General features: G+C 40.3%; 1 protein-coding gene across 7 annotated transcripts in view; it reads right to left on the bottom strand.

The window, feature by feature from the left end:
* The window catches only part of GHR (growth hormone receptor), a 129,119-nt gene that overhangs the window by 87,650 nt on the left and 17,396 nt on the right, over positions 1-24,073 (bottom strand). For 2 of the 7 annotated variants that reach the window (XM_074569541.1, XM_074569539.1), the window contains exon 2: positions 20,326-20,492. The exons of 4 other annotated variants lie outside the window; for them this stretch is intronic. The gene's annotated coding sequence lies outside the window, so the exon portion shown is untranslated. Of the gene's footprint in view, positions 1-20,314; positions 20,493-24,073 lie in introns of all 7 variants that reach the window. One more of the 7 variants, XM_074569536.1, reaches the window with a different exon arrangement.

Here is a 24,073-nt window from a genome sequence, read left to right as displayed (position 1 = left end):
ATAGGACAGGGGAAATTATTCCAGTAGTCTTTCCAAAATATTTCGAAATCCTGCTCAACAGCAGAAAAGCTCTCTTAGCTATTTTATGGGTGACAAAAGGGAAATGTCCTAACTTCTGATTACCTAATTGTACTCAGAACATTTTGTTTCACTCTTGGTAGCAAGTGGTGATAGCACAAAGGCTGCATGCAGTGACACTGTTTATTTGCAATATTGCAGTTTAGAACAGGCCTTACAAGTATGAAGACAGTTGTATTTGCACTTGGCTCTGACACTTCATTATGTGCGAAAAAGAGGCAGTGCTGCACATAAGGTAACGAGATGAAAGTTTAAATGGCAAGCAGCCACCTTTTCAATGATTCTTGGAAAAACTGCAACTTCAGCAAAAGGAAAACGGACTCATGTGAATCAAGTGAAGCTTTTTCAGAGACTTATATTTTCTCAGAAATGCTTTTGATTATTCCGACCCACATGGCAAACGAAATGCTTGCAGCACTGAGTTGAGACAGGGCCCACCCTGGACTAACTTGCTTCATGAACTAAGGAACAGACTCAGAATCTTCGGTCTCTTGATTGTGATGTAAGGATCTGCGCCCATTATATCTCCTCAGTACATCCTATGCTAACCTACCAATGACCTATTCCGTGACTCTGTATGTTTAGATACAGAACTGAAAAGTTGCTGGCAGCAGACAAAAAAGAGGACGATATAAATGGCATGCTTCAGAAGAAAGATGATAAACTACCGACACCCTGTGATTGCATGGGCCACCGAGGAAGGATGGTTATTTCCAAGCAGACACATGACCTGGATTCACAAGTCCTAACGGATTGTTCAGAAGTTCTGCCCCTCCATTATGCTGGGTTACCAATAGATGTGTAAGAGGATCTCTGGCATGTGCGATATACTATTTCTAGAGTATTTGTGCTTTTAAGATTTGGCCTAAAGAATCCTGACTTTCTCTTTATTGTATTTCTCCTGTATTTTACTTCTATTTCCAGTTAAACAACTCCTCTACAGCTAAGCTCAAATGAAGACAAAACATAATTTGCCTGAGTTTTATTCTTATTGCATCTGATATGTGTTTTATTTGTCTCTCCAGTTTGCATCAATTGTGATGTGTGGTATTTGCTGAGAGTCCCAAACAACCTCCTCCTGAATCAGTTGTGAAAATATTTGTCCTGAACAGAAAGAAAAATGGGCTCTTCACATGCATTTTTAAGATTTATTCAATCAAGTCGTTCCATCCATTTGATGGCAAGTTGACTACAAGTCAACAGTGTACCCTGGCTGCCCAAAGGGCCAACCATGCCCTGGGGTGCATCAAGCACAGCACAGCTAGCCAGTCGGAGGTGATTGTCCCACTCTACACTGCACTAGTGCGGCCCCACCTTGAGTTCTGTGTGCAGTTTTGGGTGCCTCAATGGAAGAAGGACATCAAACTATTCGAGTTTGTCCAGAGGAGGGTGACCAAGACAGTGAAAGGCCTCAAGGGCAAGACTTACAGGGAGCAGCTGAGGTCACTTTGCTTGTTCAGCTTGGAGAAGAGAAGGTCGAGGGTTGACCTCATGGCAGCCTGCACCTTCTTCATGGGGAGCTGCAGAGCAGGAGGTCAGCACCTCCTCTCTTTGGGGACCAGTGACAGGACACGAAGGAATGGAATGAAGTTGTGCCAGGGGAAGTTCAGGCTAGACATTAGGAAAATGTTCCTCATAGAGAGAGCGGTCAGTCCCTGGAAGAGGCTCCCCAGGGAAGTGTTCACAGCCCCAAGCCTGTCAGAGTTCAAGGACCATATGCATGATGCTCTCAGTGATGTGGTTCAGTTTTAGGTGGTCCTGCGAGGAGTGGGGAGTTGGACTCTATGATCCTGATGGGTCCCTTCCAACTGGAGATATTCTATTGATTCTATCATCCTTCTTAGGTTCCAACTTCTTACCTTCAAACTCCACTGTTTCACATCCTCAGCTGAAATACAGCTTTGCAACTGTGAACTCACTCCTTAAATTCTCTCATCAACTTTTTTCCTCTGCACAGGAATTCCCTAAGTTCTTTCAAGAAAACACTAACAGAACTCATCAGAACCTTCCATCATCTTTCCCTTTTTCCTCTATTCAGATAGCTACGACTTTTAACCTGTTTTCCTCCTTTATCTATTCCACTTGCCTCACCAGCATACCCCGGACAAGGGGTCAAATTCCAGTTTCCACTCAGAGCCTTTTTTTCCCCTCTCAATCTCTTCATATCCTTAGGAGTCTAACAATAAATCTAGCCCTTCATGTTTTAAATAATTCACTGAACCACATTTCTGTTCTTACAGATTTGGCACTCTGCCTCTTTGACATAACAATAACCGGAACATTTTCTTAGCAGCACTATGCTGAGTAACAACTGATAATTGTTTTGGCACCCATAGTAGGGATGAAAGGTGAATTTATGTTTTCCCCTGCAGTATGCTTACAAGTATATCTGTGTACAGGATAGCTCAGGAGGTCTGCACTGCAGTACAAGGCCAAATATAGAAATTAATAAACCTCTCTGGGTTATAAAAGAATGCATGAGCATTGTAAAGGATGCAAACAGACAACAAGTCCAAACTTTTAAAGTGTCAATTTCACTTGACATACAAGATAGCTATTGAGGTATCCAGAAATTCAAGCTGTCTTCCATGACTGAAAAATGTCATATTCCCAGCTACAGTTAATTATCTGCTTGAGCTGGAGGAATGTTATGAAGAACAGTTTAGTCAATGTTTATGTAAATTATTTTGAGAGCTGGGAAGCTGGAAATCCAGAACTCTACTAGCTGAAACTGTTGCTGACATATCAGTAACTTAAAAGGGAAAAGTTCTTGATAAATTAACAGGGAAATACCAAGTGTAAACTGAGAATAAAGATGTATTACTGGATTATGGTAGCCAGTTCTCATGTCCGCACTTAAGAGACTAACAAACTTCAAAAGAGCAAGGACCTAAAAACGTTATTTGAGGTCTGGGGCATCTTTTTATAATTGAGATAATAGCCCCAGTTTATTTGAGAAAAATACGTAGTGGATTACTCAGTTGTACCTGATAATAACCTGTATGTGGAAGAAGCTATAAACACTAGGTTGCTCTTAAATGAAGTAGAAGAGATACTGAGGAATCAAGAATAGAAATAAGGAAAAAAAAAAAATCTTTTACAAGGCTGAAATAAAGTGAAAACTAGAATCTACTAGAGGCTGAATCAAAAAAAAAAAAGTCTGCATCACTTCAACTTGCTTTTCAAGCAAAACAAGTTATTGGGCACAAGTAACTGGTGACCTTTGCAACCGAACTACAGAAAATATGGCTGGGCAGAACTGTCAGACATCATCTGGCCACTCCCATTCTTCACAGCTAGATCAATTAATTCTTGCTTGACTCTCATCTCTGCCTACTGCATTTTCCTAAAGACCAACAAAGACCTGCAAAGATTTTGCAACCTCCCCAGGCAATCAATCCCAACGCATGACTACTCTTGCCACTAGGAAGGTTATTCTAACACGTACATGAAGTCTCTCTTGATGTAATTAAATTCCTGAGCTCCCCCACACACACACCCTCCCCTCCATGAGAATGAAGAATAGGTTATTCCCTATTTTTCATAGTCTTTGCTGACTGTTTTTCATTGTCTTTTACCTGCCTGAAGACTGTTATACTTCCCTTCCTCTCTAGGTGATACAAAACCATTTTTAAAACTGAGTTTTCTAGATCATTGATCATTCTCATAGCTTTCCTCTGGACTCTCTCCAGTTAGCCTAAGTCTGAAATAGCAGTCTGTCTGAGGCTTTATCAAAGCTAAACTGAAAGGATTATCTTAGGTAGTTCTTTTTCAACTTTATACATCCTACTATATCTGTCTTTTTGTAAGAGGATGGCGTTGTTGACTCATGATTAGCTGGCTCCTTACGATTTTCTGCAAAAGTGGAAAGCCTGGCTTTTGAATAAGATGATTCCCTTTCCTCTCACCATCTCCCACTCCTTTTTGATTAAACATTTCTAAATATGCAAATAAATCTTAAAAGGATATTGGAAAACAAAGCTGTTAACTGAAGACTAAAGCTATTGCAATGAAAAAAACTGCTGTTCAAGGAATTAGGACTGTAAGAAGGTAGGAGAAAATATTTTTACAAAAGGAGATAATAAAGTATCAAAAAAATCACCTATTGAATGCATGTTGACAAAATCATCACTGGTCTAAGAAAAACCATAACATATGGGACGATCTGGCAAACTTAACACAGAAACATGCAAACAAAATTTACTGGATCAAGAAAGCTCATGACTAACCAGTACAGTGGGTGAACAGTTTAGTGATTTAAAGCACAGAGCTTAAAATTCAGAGATACAAATTTTATTTTAGGCTAACTGGTGCCTTAGTATGTAACCTGTGCAAAGTTAAAACCTCCATGGCTCTCATTTCCTCACCACTTTTGGAAATGGTGTAATCTACACCTTAGAACAGTGCTCTCGAGGACAAAGGAGGGAGATTTAGGGGATAGCAGCAAATTTACCTAATCTTTGAGCTGAATTTGGAGATTAAGCGTGGCAGCTGCAATCCTACTCATCATTAAAAATCTTCATTTTTAAATGACTGGCTTTACAATTTCCACAAATGGCTTACATTCAAACAAAGCATTACCTGTGAAGCTGGTAAGATGGTGGCCACTTTCTTCAACCTTCATTCAACAGTAAATCCAAAAAGCCCAGTTTGTTGTTATATGCCCAAACAGCTATTCCCTTTCCTGCTCACTGAATACTCCATCACTTTGTTTCCTCCAAAACATATACATTTATCATTGTATAGGTTCACTTTCAGTTTATCAGGGATCAGATGTCCCCAACAGAAGAGGAAAATACAACTCTTCATGAGCACACAAAATTACATAGCAAAACAGACTGATCTCATGTCTCCATACTTTTGAAGTTAGACAGTTCTAAGCTTTCCAGTCCCAAACTGCACTCCCTCAGCCCTTTTGTGGAGTCAGGGAATCTGGACATCACTTGGCTATGCACGGCAGTGACTAAAACCTACACCTCTGAGCGTACAGCTCCAAGGTCAGCACGACTGGTGCTACCAACAAAGGTCACATGTGAATAGGTTAAGCATTAAAGAAAGGGATTTACAGACATTTGCTAGAAGGAAGATGCTGAAATCAGCCAGGAGTGAAAATTGCAGCTGGGAAGTGCATACACATGTAGGGCTAAAATGTGGCCCCCCCACCCAACTCTAGATCCCCAGCCATGGGCTATTCCTTGAGTTAAGCATGCAAGCCTCATCAGCTGTTCCTGCAACATGCTGAGATAATTGTGGCTTCAAATACTACTGGAATGTGAATGAATGTAATAATCACGTTAAAAATAAACATTTAATTAATATCAAATATTGATCTTATTTTTATTCATCAACAATCACTAACGTGGTCTCATATAAGAAGCAAAAATGGTCACTAAGATTTACATTTTAGATGTGGCTTATCTATTGCCTTCTGTTAGTTTTCTTGGATCAATTATTTGCAAGCTACATGTGCACTTTGTGTATTTTCATAATCTAAATGTATTTCTCTTCTGGCTCTCCTCCACAGTTTTGGATAACAAAGAGCCTTAATGTAGTAGAGAGCTCTCTGTTTAACAAAGCTGCTGGAGTCATACACACTATGACTTTTAATGGTGGCTTTTCAAACTCTATAAATTGCTTAAGAAGAAACATCTCTCGTTGATTTCAGTCTCTGTTTTCTTCACGCTTCCAAACATTCCTAGTTTCTAAAACCTGAATCTGGAGAATGACCATACAAGAAAAAAGCTACCAGATCAGAAAAGACCCAATCTTTTAAAGTTCTCATCTGAAGGCACTCAGCATTTTCTGTCAGAGTCAAATATTTCATCTGGGGAGATCTCAAATCCAGCTCCTTATCTCAGTGAAGATCATACATGGCATCACTGGCCTATAACACCCATGGAAACGGAGACCCAGAAGAGATTTCCCATGTCACAAATTTTGGCCCCTATACAGCAATGACACTATATAGTTGCTTTCATATTTTTCTTCATTTCTATTTTAAAAGCAGTCCCTGTTTATTTTTGGCTAATACTCACATCAATAAAAAAAGGAACACAGCTCCAGAATACCTCCCTGCAAGTCGATCACAGTGAGGCCCCTGGGGAATCCAAGCATTTCACCCATACCCCTCCATCCATCTTCCCTAAGAATGCATAGGCTTGCATACATGTATGCATTTAAATTATAGCTTTTATGCATATAATACGTGTTTGTATCACACGTGTTTCATGCTGCTCTTGTCACTTATTTTCTCTTCAGTTCTGCTTATGATTTTAATGTATATTTTGCATCCACACTGCCTCTTTAGCTTGAAGCCTGTTTGATACACCTCAGGAAAGGTGCAAGACAACGTGCTGCCCATCTCATGCAAAACAGAATCCAACTATACGAGCATCAGTACCAAAAATTAAGGTTTATTTACATATGGCTAACTAGAGAACAGAAAGTATCTGTGTCAGGAGTTTTTTCTGGGGGGTGGGGTGGTCAAAATTAACACAGGAGTGGGGTGGAGAATTCCTCCGGAGTGTGTTTTCCCTGAGGTGCCAAGTGTATCTTGTGCAATTCACATTTTCAGCCAATTATTTCTCTGCTGATTTAGGCTTGTTTTCTCTTCTAAAAATATTAAATCAACGATCTTAAATCAGATGCAGGAATTCAGAGAGGCCTATTTTCAGGGGCTGGCAGGAGCGCCACTGATGGCAAGATTCAGACAGCTCCCAGCCTGTAGCCAATAAGAGACAATATTAGGAATACAGATGTACTTACGTATTTACATATATACACTTATGTAATATAACATATAAGTAGTTCTCAGCAATTCTCTCATGTTTGGTTATACGGTACATGACAAAAATGCCGACTAATTGTGAAGGAGAATCAGATAAACTCACTTAACACTTTAAATGAACAGAAATGGAGAGTGCTTCCTCTACCCTCTCCGTATGCAGATATGACAAGGCATCCCTGAAGACATCACCATACGCCAAATCAGATAATCTCTAATAACTTCCTTATGAAACACTTATAATGTGATGGTAAATGACATCATTAAAAAATGAAGGGATCTGCAGTTTTCTTGCATTTCGAAGGTACGTTTACCAATGTGTTTGTAAATTTAATTGCCTTGGTACAAAACAGAGCTGCAAGTTATCAATGCCTCTCAACTATTTACAACAGGAAAAAAACCTAAAGCAAAGCAATTTGGGTTTTTCATTTCTCTTTAACCTCAGATCATTTCAGAAGTTTTCAGTTTAATGGACTAATTGATGCTGACAGTAACTGAGTGGGAGATGTTACAGAGAATGCTCCTGGGCATAATTACTGTCTCCCCACAGAAAGCATGTGCATTTATACAGATGCGATTTAAGATTCATTGTTCTTCCGCTTAATGCTAAGTTTAATGCAGAGTTCATTTGTACTTCATCCATTCTTGTAAGCCTTTCCTCTGAATCCTCCTTTTTAATTATTGAATCATTAATTTAATGAAGCTTTAATTTATCTTGTCAGTGTTTAAGAATCTAGACTAAGGGATCAAGGGTTTCATTTTGTTGTTACGTGTGAGTCTTTGAAAAGATTACTGACAAGTAGTTATTTCTGTAAGCAGTTCTGTACTGGGCATAAAGAAAAATAAAGTAAATTTTCTGGAAGAAAAAAAAGCTGAATGTGATTTTAAAAAATTAAATACCAAACTCAGAATGAAAACAAGTGATCTATACGGATAAACAAAAAAAAATGTTATACTGAAAAGAAACATTGCTTTAAAAAAAAAAAGCATATTTCAAACAAATTTCAATTCAACTTCTTCTCCATAACTCTGGTGCATGCTACCTTGCCTTGCCAAAAATACTGAATCAGAACAGTGGACAGCAGTTAGATTGCCAGGGGAGCACAAATTATACAATTGATCACTGTCAGCCTGAAAACTCACAACAATGGTTATAAAGATAAGAGAAGTATCATTTCAGCATTTGGTCACAGATCTGAAAAAAAAATGTAGATAAACTAACATTCCTGTAATCTGTATAGTGCTTTGTTTCCTTCTAAAGTAGCACTAAGTCCTCAGACCACGTGTTGCTATCAGAACATTTTGATAATTCTATGACTGGTAACTTTTGACCAATCAATGATTTGACCCTTTTATGAAATACATCTTACTTTGGTAGCTGATTACTCAGAGATCTAAAAAAAGAAAGAAACTCTCTCCAGCGACTCGGGTTGCAATTGCGGTGTGAGGGGCTGAGAGTGCTTCTCACTGCAGTGAGTGCTTTTCTCCAAACAAGCTCATGAATTTTGTATGAAAATTATCACATAACATCAGACCCAAATACCAAAGCAAGCTGCGGTTACTGTGCCACAAATCTGTTGTTTCTGAGTATTTGCCTGCTATACAGAGCCCAGCAGTGATGGAATCAGCTACACCTATGCACCTGTGAACGCCAGTTCATGGAATATTGAAGCAGAATGAGATTTTTCCTGTGGCAGTTTTTCCTGCCACAAGCAATCCACGCCTGTAACCACGGCTGAAACGAGGACCACCAGGAGAAACCAGAAGAGTTTCACCCCACCAAAGAACTGAACTCCTCTGATAATTTACATAGGCCAGCAATTTTCAAGCACCAGGCTAACCGCACGTCCTCTTTTTTCCTAAGCATACCACAGACACTCTCCTTCAGTACGTCCCAGCTGCCACAAGGACGATAGGATATGTCAAGATTGGCAAGTACAGTTAAATGTCATGCCCCTCAGGCTTGTCTTTCAAAAGGAGTTCATACTCTTGATGAATGGCTCCTAAGCATCTTTCAGCTGCTGGATGAATAGGACTTGGCGGGGAGGGACCTATCACATTTCCAAGAACTACACCTGTCAATAGGAAAGCAGTGCATGAATACAGACATACTTGAATTAGCACGGATGGATTCAGCTGTGACAGTGCAAGAAAGAGCTCAAATGACAATCACTATGCTTTACAAAGATCAAAAGCGGAGGTCTAAAACAGGCCAGAAAGAGGCTGGAATGAAACATGTGGAGAGAAATTATGAGATTAATAAAACATTATTCACTATGCACATTTAGTTCAAAGGGACAAGGGTGACTGCACAGGCAGGGCCAGAGGGAGGACAAGAACAACCTGGTAGGGTAGAAATGTTGGTGAGAAGGCTGGATGTCACGTACCAACATCTGCACATCCCATTCACCCTGAGCCAGCAGAAAGTCTATGGCAAGAATTTCAAAATAACCAAGATCCAAAACACAGCAACAAAAATCTGCAGGACGGCACAGTCTGTACCAATGAACAGTCCGTCTCCAGGCCTACCCACAGGCCGTCTCCCCCTGCTGTGGCAATGACTCAGGGATAGCATCATTCAGACAGAACGGGTGGTGCTGCTCTGCCAAAAAGTACGGACACCTCCTTTGCGAGGCCAGCCCACAAGAGGCCCAGCTTCTTTTCTAGATATCCAAAAAGTGCTCCAGATCATTAGGCAGAGCACTGAACAAACTTGGTGCTCACTTTATGTCCCAATGTTTGAGCTGTTCTAAGGGAGAGCCCAGGAAAGAAAAGGTAATTAATTATGGGCCGCGTCAATCTTCTGCTTACCAACAGATCTCCGAGCAGCACAGATAAAAGGCACTAGAGAACTGCCTAACAGCTTCTCCAGACGGGCAACCATCCCAATGTGGCCACGAGGTCACCAGCCAGAAGAATTCATCTAAGACTTTTCCCATTTGCTTTCTTTTATTTTTGAGGGAGGAGAAAGAAATGGATTAATGCTGAAACAATCTGAAGATTTCTCTAAAGTATTAAGTGGATGCAAATATTTTTCTAGTCTAACTCCTTCATCTCCTTCCTCATGCTCTCTGTACTATTACTCCTCTCTTCCTTTCCTTTGGGCTTTCTTCTGACCTTCCACTACCTTCTGCGTCTCCTTTATGGTGTGCTCAGTATTTCTCATCTTACAAAATCCTCTGCCCCCTCAGCCCAGAACTATCATGAGACTTTCCAGAATTTCCACCTCAAACTCATCAAACACAGTGCTTTCACTTGCTGAAGGTCTCATCCTCCAGTTTGGGTCCTTGACTCTGAAGGACAGATCTTCCACACCTCAACGAAGTTTCTCAAGATCTGTTTTTGGACAAAACTCAGAATGTGGATTCCACCCTCAGTCTCCTTTGCTCAGTCTTCTGACTGCACTCCTGAAATCTTGTTTTCTGTGACTTCCATGGAGCTTCTCACTTCTCCACAGTGATCTCACAGTGATCCCTCCTTACCCCTTATCTTTTGGAAATATGGTCCAGAAACACCAGATTATATTTAAAATTTGATCTAAATCTAATTGTAAAAGGTTAAAGGAGAGAGTGGAAGAAAACATTTAAAGGCCAAAGAAAATTTAAATTAATCACACAGGCCCCTTTTTTTAAGTGTTTCTAGCAAATCAGAATTATTTTTAAAAGAAAATTCTTGCCAGAAAATGAATTACTTGAAGAGCTCTTGAAGCTACACAGAGCAGAAATTGGTTGAGTTAGAGTTCATAAGCCACGGATCTGATTTTTAGCAAAAGATTTGATATGGCTCAAGCAGGTATGTAATTTTTTTTTATTACCATGTCAACACAAAAGAATGCCAAGGCAAATTTCGTTGGCATCATATTAGAGACATTATCAATTTGAAAAGTCTCCACCTGAAATAAAGAGTTCTTTATTGAAAGTTACTTTGTTACTTTTATTAGATGCCAAAATAACAGTAAGTCAGGGCAGTCGGAATGGATTTCACCACCACTGCTTACACTTTGATTAAACACAAGAAACTAATGCTTTTAAATGCCTTCTCCACACTAAGAACAAAATCACACTGGCTTCTGATTAATTACAACATATCAGTTACTGTACTGTTTACTGAACTGAGTTACAGCTTCTTCGTAAGCTAGTTCCAGATACGCATTTATGAATATAAAAATGCAATTGCCTTGTTTTCACAATAATTTGGTTTTACTCTAAGAATGACTACTGTATTTTTGCTTCTGAAATGAACGTGTACTTAGGCAAATGTAAACTTCTGGAGAGTACCATTTTAATATGGATTTTCTTTTTCAAAATCTTTAATCTTTTTCTTTCAAGAAAATACGAGTGGGCACAGAGTGAGTGAGTCAGTGAAGTGTGGTAGGCAAAAACAAGGCAGTAGGAACCTGAGAACATTTCACATATTTCTGACAGATGTAGACACCGGCATCTCAGAAAGCCCGACTCTCACGCATACACATCATGGCCATATGATGTGCTCGAGTAGTACACATGTCACAGGACAGATCAGGGCAAAGTTAAAAAGTAGGAGTGTCTTGTAACTGGCAAGAGACACTAACCCAAATACCATTTGCTTCAGCTGCAGGAATAGTGGTTTTGATATTACTCACATAAGCTTCCCTCATTTTTAGATAGGGAAAACAATGTAGTAGGGTTATATGTTGAGACAGCAATTCAGTCACTTACCAAATAAATTCTTCCTTTTTCTTAGCTCGGAAGTCATTAATCATTAACTGATTATCTTCTGGTGCCATTTTGTTAAACACCCCAGGAAGAAATGAGCCCCAAACAGCAGTGTGAACCCCCAAAGTCACTGTACGGCAAGCGCAGAGTATCTACAACAGGGACAGGGCTTCCAGGGAAGAGCCTGCACCTTAGTCCTACAGGTAACAACAACATGGATAACGTCCGAAAACATAAAATGGAAAATTTGAAAACGGAAGGTATTACAACTTCATTTTTAAATTAACACTTATTTCTCTCTACACACTGCTTAAAGTCTTTAGAGTGTGACATTTTCCCCTCCTGATTCTCCGAAGTGTTTATACAGGTAGCTCCGGGGTCCTGTTCTGCCCACCAACGATGGCACATACGTGCCCTTACACAAGGGCAGAGAATACATCAGTTAGGGTACGCTGGAGTTGGATTCTACTTTTTAAAGGTAAAAAGGAGAAATGTCTCTCATACAGCAAAGAGGAGCACATATAAAACGCTTGTTTACAGCGCCGACCAGCTAATTATGCCTATGTGTAACATATGCATGGTTCCTAACATGGAAAACTGCCAGTGCCTCTTCAAGCAGCAGTTACGTGGCGAGGCAGACTCAGTTCTCAGCTACGAATCTGTGTAGTAAGAAGCGCTATGGTCCCAAAGAGATGGTGATATTCAGGCATGTTCCGTCTTCCCACTCGCATTCCCCTGGAGTGCTGAGAGTAATGGTCTGTAAAGCACCACCGCAGCCTATTAGACAGATGGCTGTGTGTTGCTCTCCCTTAGATCACTGGACAGAAAACGGGGGATCTGTAATGAAAAGCTGAAAGCTCTACGTCCCACAATCCCCTTGCATGATTTATAACAATCATCATAATTTAAAGCTGGCAACCGCAGACTGGAGTGCTCGACTACTATTGTTTTAGTAGGACAATCAGACTATCCATTTTGGGCTTTTACAATTAACTTGTTACATGCATATGTTATCACTTCCTAAACAGTAATATTACCAGACGGAGAAATTCACCAGGGAATAGGAACAGGAACAATATTCTGAATACAATTCCTAATCCGAGCCCCAGTGAGAAATCCTTTATCATAACACGTATTTAATGCAGAAATATAATTTTATGAACCTTTATGGTAATCCATTTTTTTCCCATTCCGGTCCTAGAAGAGACATGAAGGAAGGTCTTTAAAAATAAACATATAAAATTCCTGAACACTAAGATAATTGCACGGATGTTTAAGTAATCCGTCAGGCCCTTAAAACTTTAATTAATACTCTAAGGTACAAAGACACCTACTGCCAAAGCTAATACCATCCAGCTACCTGCTTTGTTGCTAAGTTAGGATCACGAATTACAGCAAGATCCCTTTGTAAGCATGTGTGATGAATCATCCAGACCTGTAAAAAGGTCATTCTTTTCTTACACTTATCTTACATTCACTTTTGTGGAGAGATTTGTCAGGAACACTAATAAATTAATTCCACAAGACTGACATGCAGCTGTGAAGCATACAGAACACCACGATAAACATCACTTCACTCCCGTGCACCGTGGTGTTACACACAGCATGAGGGATGCAGAAGAAAGCTTCTTTTATACATCCCCTTGAGGAAAAAAAAGATGAATCACACCAAGTGGGCAGCCTAGCAGTATTTACTCTGTAAAATAACTATGAAGAAAAACACAGGGTCACCTGGCACTTTTACTAAGGAATTTGGATGTTTAATGAACCACAGATTTAAGATCAGATTTAAGATCAGATCCTTTCCTATCTAAGCAAATGGCATCACACCACCGGCTGACGTCAGCTGCGTTTACCCTCTGTCCTGCATCACTGGGGGTTTAAAATGAGCTGAATGTTGTACGTAGATCCTCCCTCACTGCTCAAATCCCTCCTTCACAATCATGTTTGTTTTACTGCAGCTCTGACCCTGAAGAGACACCAGCTCCTCAGGGGGATATTCGCTGCTTGTTTACTCTGGGCTTGAGATTTCATCCAGCCATCCTTGCAGCTTGCTCTCATTACTGCCCAGTAACATCTGCCCAAAGCGTTAAGGGGAGGGCATGGACCACCAATCCTAATGCAACTGCAGTCGCAGAAATGAGTCTTGTAGTAAAATGAAGGTTTTTGCAAACAGTATCACTATTAGCTACCACTTAAACACAGCAGCAACTGTATTTCTTGAAAATTTGTCTTCTAATCAAATAAACTATGAGCACTCGAGAGCAGTTATCTCACTGCTGTGAGAAGTTACCAACACCCAAGTGAGCAGCACCTCTTCAGACACTTCCCAGGCGCTGATGGCTGCATGAGCACGTGGGTCTGCTTCACTACAAAAATCAAATAGTTATTTGAAACCACCACTACCGCAAACACAGTGCTCATTTAAAGAGTACTGCTGTCTTTCAAAGCATCAACAGATACTGAATTTGGCTTTAACTGCATGAGAAGCCCAAAAGGGTTGGGCTTATGCCAGAGGGCAAATGTGTTGTGACCAGATCCCTGCTCAGCTGAAATTATAATGGAGACAAACAACATCATACAAACCTAGCTGGCTTTGATACAACAGTCTTCAAGTGAAGAATGAAGAAGTCAAGTGAACTTCCCTTATTTTCTCTGAAGTTTAAAAATATAAATACTTAAGTAGTTTACATGAGCGTCAAGTTTAAATAAACCAAGTCACTATGGGAAAAGAAGAACAATAACTTCGGCCACCCAGAAAAAGATCTAATGATGAAGTGAAAGGCTGAAGCTACCAGACACAGTTGCTTAAGATAAAGCAGAGTCTGAATTTCCATTAGTTTAAGATGAACAAGATCACGCCACAAAGTGTGTGAATTGAGTTGGTCTCTTCTTGTTTCCCTATATCTCTTACATACTTAGCTTATTCTGACTGAGAATATCAGGAATCCACGATCTCCTCAGACAGCGTTTAACTAAAAATAAGAGTATATAATATTAAAGAGGAGAACATCTCACAGTTGTATGCATCACACAACTTAAGTGCAGTTCAAGAGCCTGACAAATGATAAACAAACATTTTTAGGCTTCTGGAGACTCAGGTTTCATGCCCACAGAACTGTCAGTGGTTTTCTAGAGCAACACTTGCAATTCTTGGGCTTCTTATTTCTACCCCAAATCTTGAAGAACCTCCTGGTGTTTATTCTTTGCTGAGAACATAAATTTCAGATATTCCAAAAGCATATAAAAAGCATTCCACAGAGATGCAAATTATTATCCTTTGTTTCAATATCAGCCACTATTGTTTTCAGGTGTATTCTCTTCCCGCAAAACACCCTTGTATTTCAGCATTATATTAAAGTTTCTTTTATTTAGATAGTCCTTTCCATTTAGGCCATCCTGCTTTGAGAGTGGTTTACTTGATAGTTGACAGCTTTAGAAATGAATCACTACCTAAAGAAAACTGCAAATTAATTTGCAATTTGGCAGAGCTACACAAAGACAAAAAAACCCTTTCTATTTAAACAGATAATTGTTCTTTACAGGTGGGTCTTCAACATGAATACACTCAAACCTTTCATATCTACCTTCTGTGTGGGTAGATTACCGAAAGGCAAAGATCTATCACCATCCATAGAGACTGGGCTTGCGGTAACCAAACAACTCCAACAAGAACTGTACCATTTCTTTGTTATTGCTCCATCCTCCAAATCGCTTAGGAGCAAAATTCCGTAGTTGCATCAGCTGCACCAGAGCACAGTGATCTATCTCTCCTTGCCCTAGTCTGTGCTGGGGGAGAGGCACTGGCAGCCCCGGACGGTACGTGGAGACAGCACTTGCAGCAGGTACCAGAGAAGGCACCAGGAGCGTATCAGCTTCCACAGCAAGTGGCCTATACAGAGCGTATTGGGATATGAGTCCCAGTAAGGTTTCTGCACAATTTTCCAAGGAGTTTTGACAGGTCTGCTCCAAAAACATGACTGATTTCAGATATTTTCCCACTGCAAACTCGTACTGCTGAACACAGCTCACACTTAATGCAGCCATGATGTTTAAAGGAGCATCCTGTTAAGTGCAATATATGTCAAAGGTTTTTTTCATATAAATGCTATGTATTCATATTCTGTCAGTAGTAGTAGTAGTACCTGATACACATACTCAAAACCAATTGTAGGCCGAAAAGCTCATGCACTGAAATCCTGGACCAATAAAGCCAATGTGGAGATTTTCTGTTTGGATGCTGGTTTATTTTAAATATAAGTTGGACCACCAGGCGTCTTCTGGGGAAGCTGATATGTATTTATAAGATTTTGAATCCAATTATGATCTATCAATCTAGATGTAAGTACTGACCAGTGACACAGTGCTGGTAATCAAAGGCTGAAGTGATGCAAGCACGATGTATTCCAATTTGAACATGTTACTTCATTGAGTGCCAACACTACAGCACAGCACCAAAGCATACACACGATTCAAGGCATCTTGTTGTCAAATATGATGTTCTGGGAAAGCAGACCTTGCTAAGACTAAACTGTAACATTTAGAGATTAATTATGTTACTGAGAGAGTTTTCATAGTGGTTTGATACTACCAGAAACCAATTACACAATATAATAAGCACAAGAAAAGAAAAAGAAAAACCTTGGGTGATGTCCCTATTGGAAAGCCATTAAAACCAGCTGTTTTGTGTGATTATGAAATTGTTGTATAACATCTTACTTACAGAACTGCAGGTAAGTTTCTAGGTTGCTAGAAAAAAAGAGCTTCTTGGATCATAATCACATTCTTTACAAGTTCTATGTAAATGGAAATACTTTTTAAAAGCACAGTGAGCTATGCTGCAGCATTATAGAAAAATATGTCTTGAGTGCAAGATATTGGAGATTGCTGTAAAAAGAATCTAAGCAGGATTTTATAAACTTGGAATTTTTAACTTGACCAAGACGAAGAGCGTAGATGGGATCAAGAAATGCAAAACCAGGATGGAAATTAGATGAAATGAGGCATTAGGTGAAAATGTCTACACAATCACAATATGCTATAACAGAAGCCAACTCCTCTTTCTCTAATAGCTCCCTCAGGAGTCTAACCTTAATATAAAGTACATGAGCAAGAGACATCAAGCAGCCACACAGATGGTTCTGCAGTAATAGTGACACTATTTAGCTGTGGCTCACCTCCAGGTGTAGGCAAGAACAAAAAATTTCAGAAGCCCAATTATACATCAATGGAGGGAAAAAAAAAGTCTTATTTCTTGCAGGTGAAAAGTTAAAAAACAAAAACAAAAACAAACAAACAAACAAAAAAACCAAAAAACAAAAAGCCAACAGTAAAAGAAATTTAAATAGAGGGAGTGCCACACAGAGAATTAAGAATATTAGGCAAGGGTACTCCAATTACCTAGTTTCTAAATATAACCCCCCATTTCTTCAGTGTACTCTATGACAGTGTTGATCAGGCGACATCAGCAGTACAAATTGGTATCACCACCCCCACACATCTGCACTCCAAGTCCCTGCCCACAGGTGATGATTCAGAAAAGATTTAGTGGAAAAAAGATGCTCAGTAATAAATGGTGTACATTGACAAGTAGACTATCCCTACAGAAATCCATGTTGGAGCCGATGAAGGAAAGCCCCCATCGCACAGTACGTCAGCAACAGCGAGAGTTTTCCCTGTCTCTCCAGGCTTTCTTGTTGTTACTCACCTGCTTTAAGGATAGAGCCAGGCACCCTCAAAAGTCACAAAATGTAGCAGAACATTTGCTTAGTGAAAGAAATTGAAATTAAAATTAAAATGCCTTTCTCTGCTATTCAAACTAGACCTCCACTGAGTCAAGACTTTCCTTCTGTTCAAAATCCTTGGCCAATTTGGCCTTAGCATCCATCTGGATGTCCCTTCCTCCATAAACGGGGCTCACGATGATTGCTGCTTTTCACTCAAAATGTTAGAGGCCTGTCCACGTCTTGACCACCGACTTGCTGAAGCCATGCTGACCTCCGTATGGAAAGGCAGAGGAGGAGCAAAAGGACCAGCATCACATCTCCTCCCCTGGTCTGGGTCTAAAACCAGCCTGGGTCTAAACAGCGCACGGGAATGCTCCCAGACACATTGTCCCTGGAAGAGCATTTATCCAGTTCCCATGAAGTTTGGTTATCTCTAGAGATAAACTGTTACCATGATGCCTGGTGGACGCCCAGCTTGGGTCAAGTACCACAGCTAAAAAAATAATTCTTAAGCACTCCTTAAGAGCAAAATATTTTGACTGTGAATAGGAGGGGCATTCTGCACCAGCTCGTCCCAGTCCCAGGCATGCTTAAGGTAGCAATACTTAGTTCCCCAGGCAGCCATTTCCACCCGCTGGAGACATCAACCTCAGAGGGATGCTGCAGTGCCATTTTTAAGGGTCTGTGGTATGACAGCAGGAATGCTGCAGCTGTGCCTTCCCACTCCCAGCCCTCACTCCCAATAACTCCGCCGCTGCCCAAAATACATCACCCAGGGAGGCTCCCATCCAGAAACAACAAGAGGATGACAACCAAGAGCAAAAGCGTTCAGCAAAAGCACTTGTTGAAAGTATTCCTGGCATGGAAGGATGCATGACTGGACAATACTGCCTGGCCCTGTTTAACATCAGCACCATCCCATGGTGCTGTCAAGAGGGGATCCTAGTAAAATCATGGGGAATTGCAGTGTGGAAGAGAGAACAATAATTTTTAACATGTTGAGAAAAATGCAAATTACCAGTTTTGAATAGTGTCAATCACACCAGCTGTCAAGCCATTTTCAGCAGAGATGCAGTTCCATTAATAAACAGAAGCTATTAGCAAGGACCAAAACTGGATATCTGTAAGAGGGCATGGTGGGAACAATCCACAACAGAGTATGCAGAATGCAAAATTTTGAGAATGAAAGAATTTACAGGCCTTTTAACAGTCTATAAAATCCCTAAGTTCAAAACTCTGTTTACCATACTATTGGATGTTCAAAAGAGCTACAAAATGTTTACCATTTCCTATTACATTTGAAGTACTCTGTAAAGAGGGGATCTTTTATTAATCACATTTCTCACCACATATATTGAACACTAATATATTAGTCTGTAATAATAGCTGGGAAAGAAATGCTTAATAATGGTTATTACTTATACAGAGCAATGGTACAATAAAAGCACATGGTGTAATTTGTTCTGCTGGTTTTACAACTACATATGCCAGGATAAGACTTCTATGCTACACTGATGTTCCATTTTTAATGGACCAGCTGCGGGATGAATTATTTTATTGTACCCCTTGTCCTTTAGAACATTTACAACTCCATTGGTTGGATTAGTCACTTGTAAAGCACACGTTGAGCTATAAATTTTGAAACACTCTAATCTCATGTCCATTTCAGATCCAGGACTGAGAGATTATTCCAACTAACTGATAAACTTGTAACAAAAGATTCAGGGTACAATTGTTCTGCCAAAATAAAGCTGGTATGCGCAGAGTGAATAAGGGCAGAAACCAGCCTCCAAGTCAGCACAGACAACCTCTTCATAAGGGGACACATTAAAATCAGAATCTAGTTCACTAAAAACTGTTACTTAAACTTAAGTTACATCCACTAAAACAACCTGCTAAATTGCAGAGCTACACTTCCTTTTTTCCCATATTGTATTTGTCTCCTTTGTTGATGTAGCGCTGGATAAAACTGTAAAAAGGATACTAAAATGCAATCAGAAGCACAAAGCAAACAACACCCAGCAATAAAGACAGAATAATAATTATTTATTAATTACATCTTTACTAAGAATCATCAATTAGTATTCTTTTAGTGACTACCATTTTTTAGGTTACTTGTAACAAACCTTGTTTTCCGCTGAGCGCTTGTACAGTATTTAGTGCAAGTCATATAAAACAATAATTACATCACTTGTGAAGTAAAAATACACAAAGGGAAAACAAAAAGATGTATCCCTTCAAAAGCTGATTACTTTCCAACCGTTAAGTAGTTCAGCACTAAGAATCCAGCTGCTGAAATGTATGCAAAAGGAGACAGGGAACATAAAAACATGAGGTGAATGTCACCGCTGGATGATTTATGTCTAACATTATCCATTCTCTGACAATGGCAATCAAACCAAACCCCTGACTTCTAAGGGAATACTGAAGGTAGGATGGATCAAAGCACAACTCCCATCCCTTCTGTACTCAGCAGCAAAGCTAGCTGAAGTCTGTACCATGGGACAAGGATTCGTCCCTTGCTGTCTGTACAGCGACATGAGAATATAAAGTGCTTATAACTCTGAGAACAAGAGAGGGATGTGCTCTTTTCTGCCCCAGGTAAATAAACAATAATTAGTTTGTAAAGAACTGATGACAAAGAGAGTTAAGCAAGTTCTGTGTCTCTATTTCTGGACAGCCTTTAGGCAGTCCGGACAGAAAATTACATTTATTTAATATCCACATAACTGTAATTCCTGGGTCCATAATCACATGTAAAATCAAAAACACCAAATGCTTTACAAATAAAAAGGCAGGAAAGGGTTTTGAGACTTTAATCTCACTCACTCCATCAAATAAAGAAAAAAAAAAATCAGAAAATTGAGGCCAAATGAGTGTTGGTTTTGTTTGTTGTTTTTTTGTGTGTGTTTGTTTCTTTTAAACTAAATTGATGGCAGCAATCAATAAATAAGTTTCAAAGAACTCTTTTAGTAAAGGCCAGGCCTGGCCAGCAGGTATTACATTAACTGTCATTATCAATTAGGACTCACCGGGAACAGACCTTATTTACAAAGCAGGAGTTCTGGGAATCCACTTGTGTGTTAAAAGAACCTCCCGTATTGCTCCAGAGCAGTATTAGCAACGCTGAGTGCTGCTTCATTAAGTGCAGTGCACAGATTTCTTAATGGAGAGCAACTCTAACAGTCCGAGGGAGTTCATCTTCATCATCTAGTGTGGGATATACACATTCATGTTAGCAATTTCAGAAGTGAGACAAAACACTGTTTGTTCTTTTTATTTTTTTTCTTAAAAAAGGCAGGATATCATAATAAAGCGTAAACTGCACAAACATCCTTCATAGTTACACAGAATCACAGAATGGTTTGGGTTGGAAGGGACCTTAAAGACCATCTAGTTCCAACCCCCCTGCCATGGGCAGGGACACCTCCCACTAGACCAGGCTGCTCAAAGCCCCATCCAGCCTGGCCTTGAACACCTCCAGGGATGGGGCAGCCACAGCTTCTCTGAGCAGCCTTAGTTACTAACCTTTGCCAGCCTTTAGCGTGTTTAAATGTAGCAAAGGAAGGAAGGACGTTAAAAACTGAAAAATATTTCACCTTCGGAGAGCTATCTCACATTCTCAGTCCCTTTCAGACAGGCATTGATCACTTCACAGTTTACAATGGAAATAGCCAAACACGGGAAACAAAAGAGGGCAAGTATTTCTGACGAGTCATTTTTGTCTTTCTCAATAACTCCGTCCCCTCCCTGCTCCAAATGCCTCTTCCAGTAGATACAAACATCAGAAACACCTATTAATTAAGTCAGCTGTACTTTCCAAAAAGGTTGTCTTGTGGAATTTTGACGATTACAAAGCAAGTTACACCAACATAGAAATATCACCGCATCGCTGCAGCTGCATTCAGCGTAAACTCACAACGGGAGCCTACTCGCTACCGATGCTGACAGTCTGCACGGTAAGAAAACAAACCTCTATTTTTGGGTAATTGGGACACGAACAATTTGGTTTGGGGTGCAATAATATGAGTCACAGGTGACAAGGAGATAAACAGCACCATTCCCTGTGGGAGGAGAGGGCTCTGGAATGCTGTTATCGTTTGCACTAAGACATGGAAAAAGGATGCAAATAAATATATCAGTCTCTTTAGGGAGGAAAACATCTTAAGTACACTTAAAAAGGCAAAAAACCCTCCACTGCAATCAGTTAAACATAATTGTCTCTCATTTTAACAGACCCCATTTATCACCACCCTAATGGCGCCTATAAATTGCAAAGGGCAAAACTATTTTCTAGCTCAGTGTTCCTATCTTTCCCAATAAGTGCCACTGAGAATTGGATGGTTAAACTGTTGCATAAAGAAGCAGTAGAAAGAACAGAGGGCAACATGATTTCTTCACTTTTAAGAGCAGCTTAACTCTGAAACGCTCTGAAATTCCTGTACTTTAGTACGGTTTGGGTAACGTCCTATTAACCACGAGCGCACTCATTCTCCTGAAATAACAATTTAACTGAGAGAATTCTAGCAAGCAAACACAACTGCTGGTTATTTTAACAGGAAAACTAGTTTTTTTTTTAATATACAAACAAGCATGACTCAGTCCTACACGGTAGTTTTACTACTGAGAACTTCCTGCCCCTTCCCTGCACTTGAAACGGGCTGCCCAACTCTTCCAAGCTAAAACACGCCTGGCTGCTCTCCCTCAGCACTGCACAGGCATGAAACGAGCCCTTTTCAGAGAGACGCATGCCTTCTCACCCGGCACCGGTGATTCTAGCAGTGGCTAATGCTTAAAAATCTCACTGCAGGACAGGGACCTAAGTAGCGTCCACACAGAGACAGAGCAACTAATATACAACATGTATATCTGTAAATCAGTTTGCTCAGAGGTTGAGAAAGAAGACGTAGAGAGAAAGATGCTGTTTCTGCTCTCTTTGTTTCGAGTAGCTGCGGCATTCATACACTAAAGACAGTCAATGGGACTGTATTAAGAAGTTATTTGACTTGCCAAGCTTACCACAGGCATTCAAGATTCATGAGGTTGGCTTAAAACCGTGTTTAAAAAATTAAGTTTTCTTATTTCTTCTGGGGCCTCAGCCTTTTTGCACATTTGCACGTTGCACAGCCACATTTGCAAAACTCTGTAGGCAGCAAGGAAGACTACAAACTTCCATTAAAAGCACTTCTTTAAAAATTAAATGCTTTCAGGCATTTTATAGCACCATGTGTAAGATCAAATCTGTACCAAGATGCTAAATGGACGTGGAGGCATATAGGGGGTAAACCGGACAGAATGAACCTTGTTATATGCATTCACCTCTTTTCAGCTCCCCCGTCCAACTCTCTGAAGATAACATTGTCAAGAAACAAGCAGGACCAACCAGAAAACGGAAGCTACACCTCCGATCAGGCATTTTTTTAACATTACTGAACTTCACAATATTCAAGTGGACAGTGTAGTTTTAAAAATTCAACCCCTTTATTACAGTCAATTGGCTGTAGCAGCAGCTCATACTCATCATCTCTCAAAAAGTCACCAGGCTTCCCTCAATTAGCTTGAACATAAAGGGTAGCACTCCTTTTGTGTACACTCTCCTCTCCTGCCTCATTTGCAAATTTTTAATTAAATATAAATAGCATTAACTTCCCCCAGTGATTCATTTAGCAGGTTAAAAAGTTCACTTGAATATACAATACTCATCTAAGTAGCCTGTGGTGCAGAGCAATTTTATGTGCCCTGTCACAGTGAAAATGGAATGCAAACTGACCAATGCTGTACAAAGAAAAAAAACACTATTCCTCAATACTGAACAGCCCCACCTTCGAAGTCTCTGTAAACCAGTCCTTATAATCCAGCGCTGCCTTCTGCCCTTCCCATCCCCCCCTCAAAATGAAGAAAATAACAGATAAAATAATCCAGCACCTGGACTGGGAACCCAGCCAAAACAAAGAACCAGGCTGTTCAACGGGAGCTCACCTTTTGGCACGCATGCGGACAAGGTCAACTTTAAAGGAAGAAAGAAGCCGTGATGTCCGAGGGAGGGAGACAGGCTGGAGGACAGGGGGGCAAGCTGTGCCAAGGAGAGCGGGTGAAGGTCAGGAGATGACTACTGGCAAGCATTGCCTGCCACAGCCCCTCCCAGCTACCACCCCTTCCCACTTGCCCTACAGGCAGAAACTCCCAGCTGAAGTCCACACCCACGTCCTACCTGCCAATCTCCCTGTCTAGGTATGCACCCCATCCATTCATCGTCTCTGGCAATTCAAATATTCCCATCCACAGTGCTAAAAAAATAAATAAATCAGTAGCAAGCAAAATGTCCACAACCCATCCCACCCAGCACTCTCACAGCAAAAAGAGAATGATCACCCTCAACACAATTTGGGAACTGTGCTCACGTTCGATTTTCCAGGAATGAGCCCTCTGACAGAAAGAGGGAATAAACAAGAAAATGTGTACAGGGATCATCCGGAAGTTTAAGGGCAAAACTGTGCTGAGCGAGAGCAACAGCCCTGTGTACCCAAAAGTCAACAGTCAGATTCCAAGTATTTTGGAATATGAACTCAGTATTTCTTTGGTTAACAAAGTTTACAAACCTGAGTTGATGCCAGAGACAAAGGGAACATTCTCATTTTGCAATAAACCTCAGGGAGAGCAAAAGCCCTCAGAAGGGCTCACCCTCTAGCTGAAGCAAACTTGCCTGCCAGATTAGGAGCTGTATTTGCAAAGTTTTATAAGTAGTAGTTAAGGCCAAAGGGGAAGCTGTACTGTCAGAAGCGTGGTTTGGC

The sequence above is a fragment of the Larus michahellis genome, chromosome Z (assembly GCF_964199755.1).
Source record: "Larus michahellis chromosome Z, bLarMic1.1, whole genome shotgun sequence".
Lineage (NCBI taxonomy): Eukaryota > Metazoa > Chordata > Aves > Charadriiformes > Laridae > Larus > Larus michahellis.
This window is presented reverse-complemented; position numbering and strand designations above follow the sequence as displayed.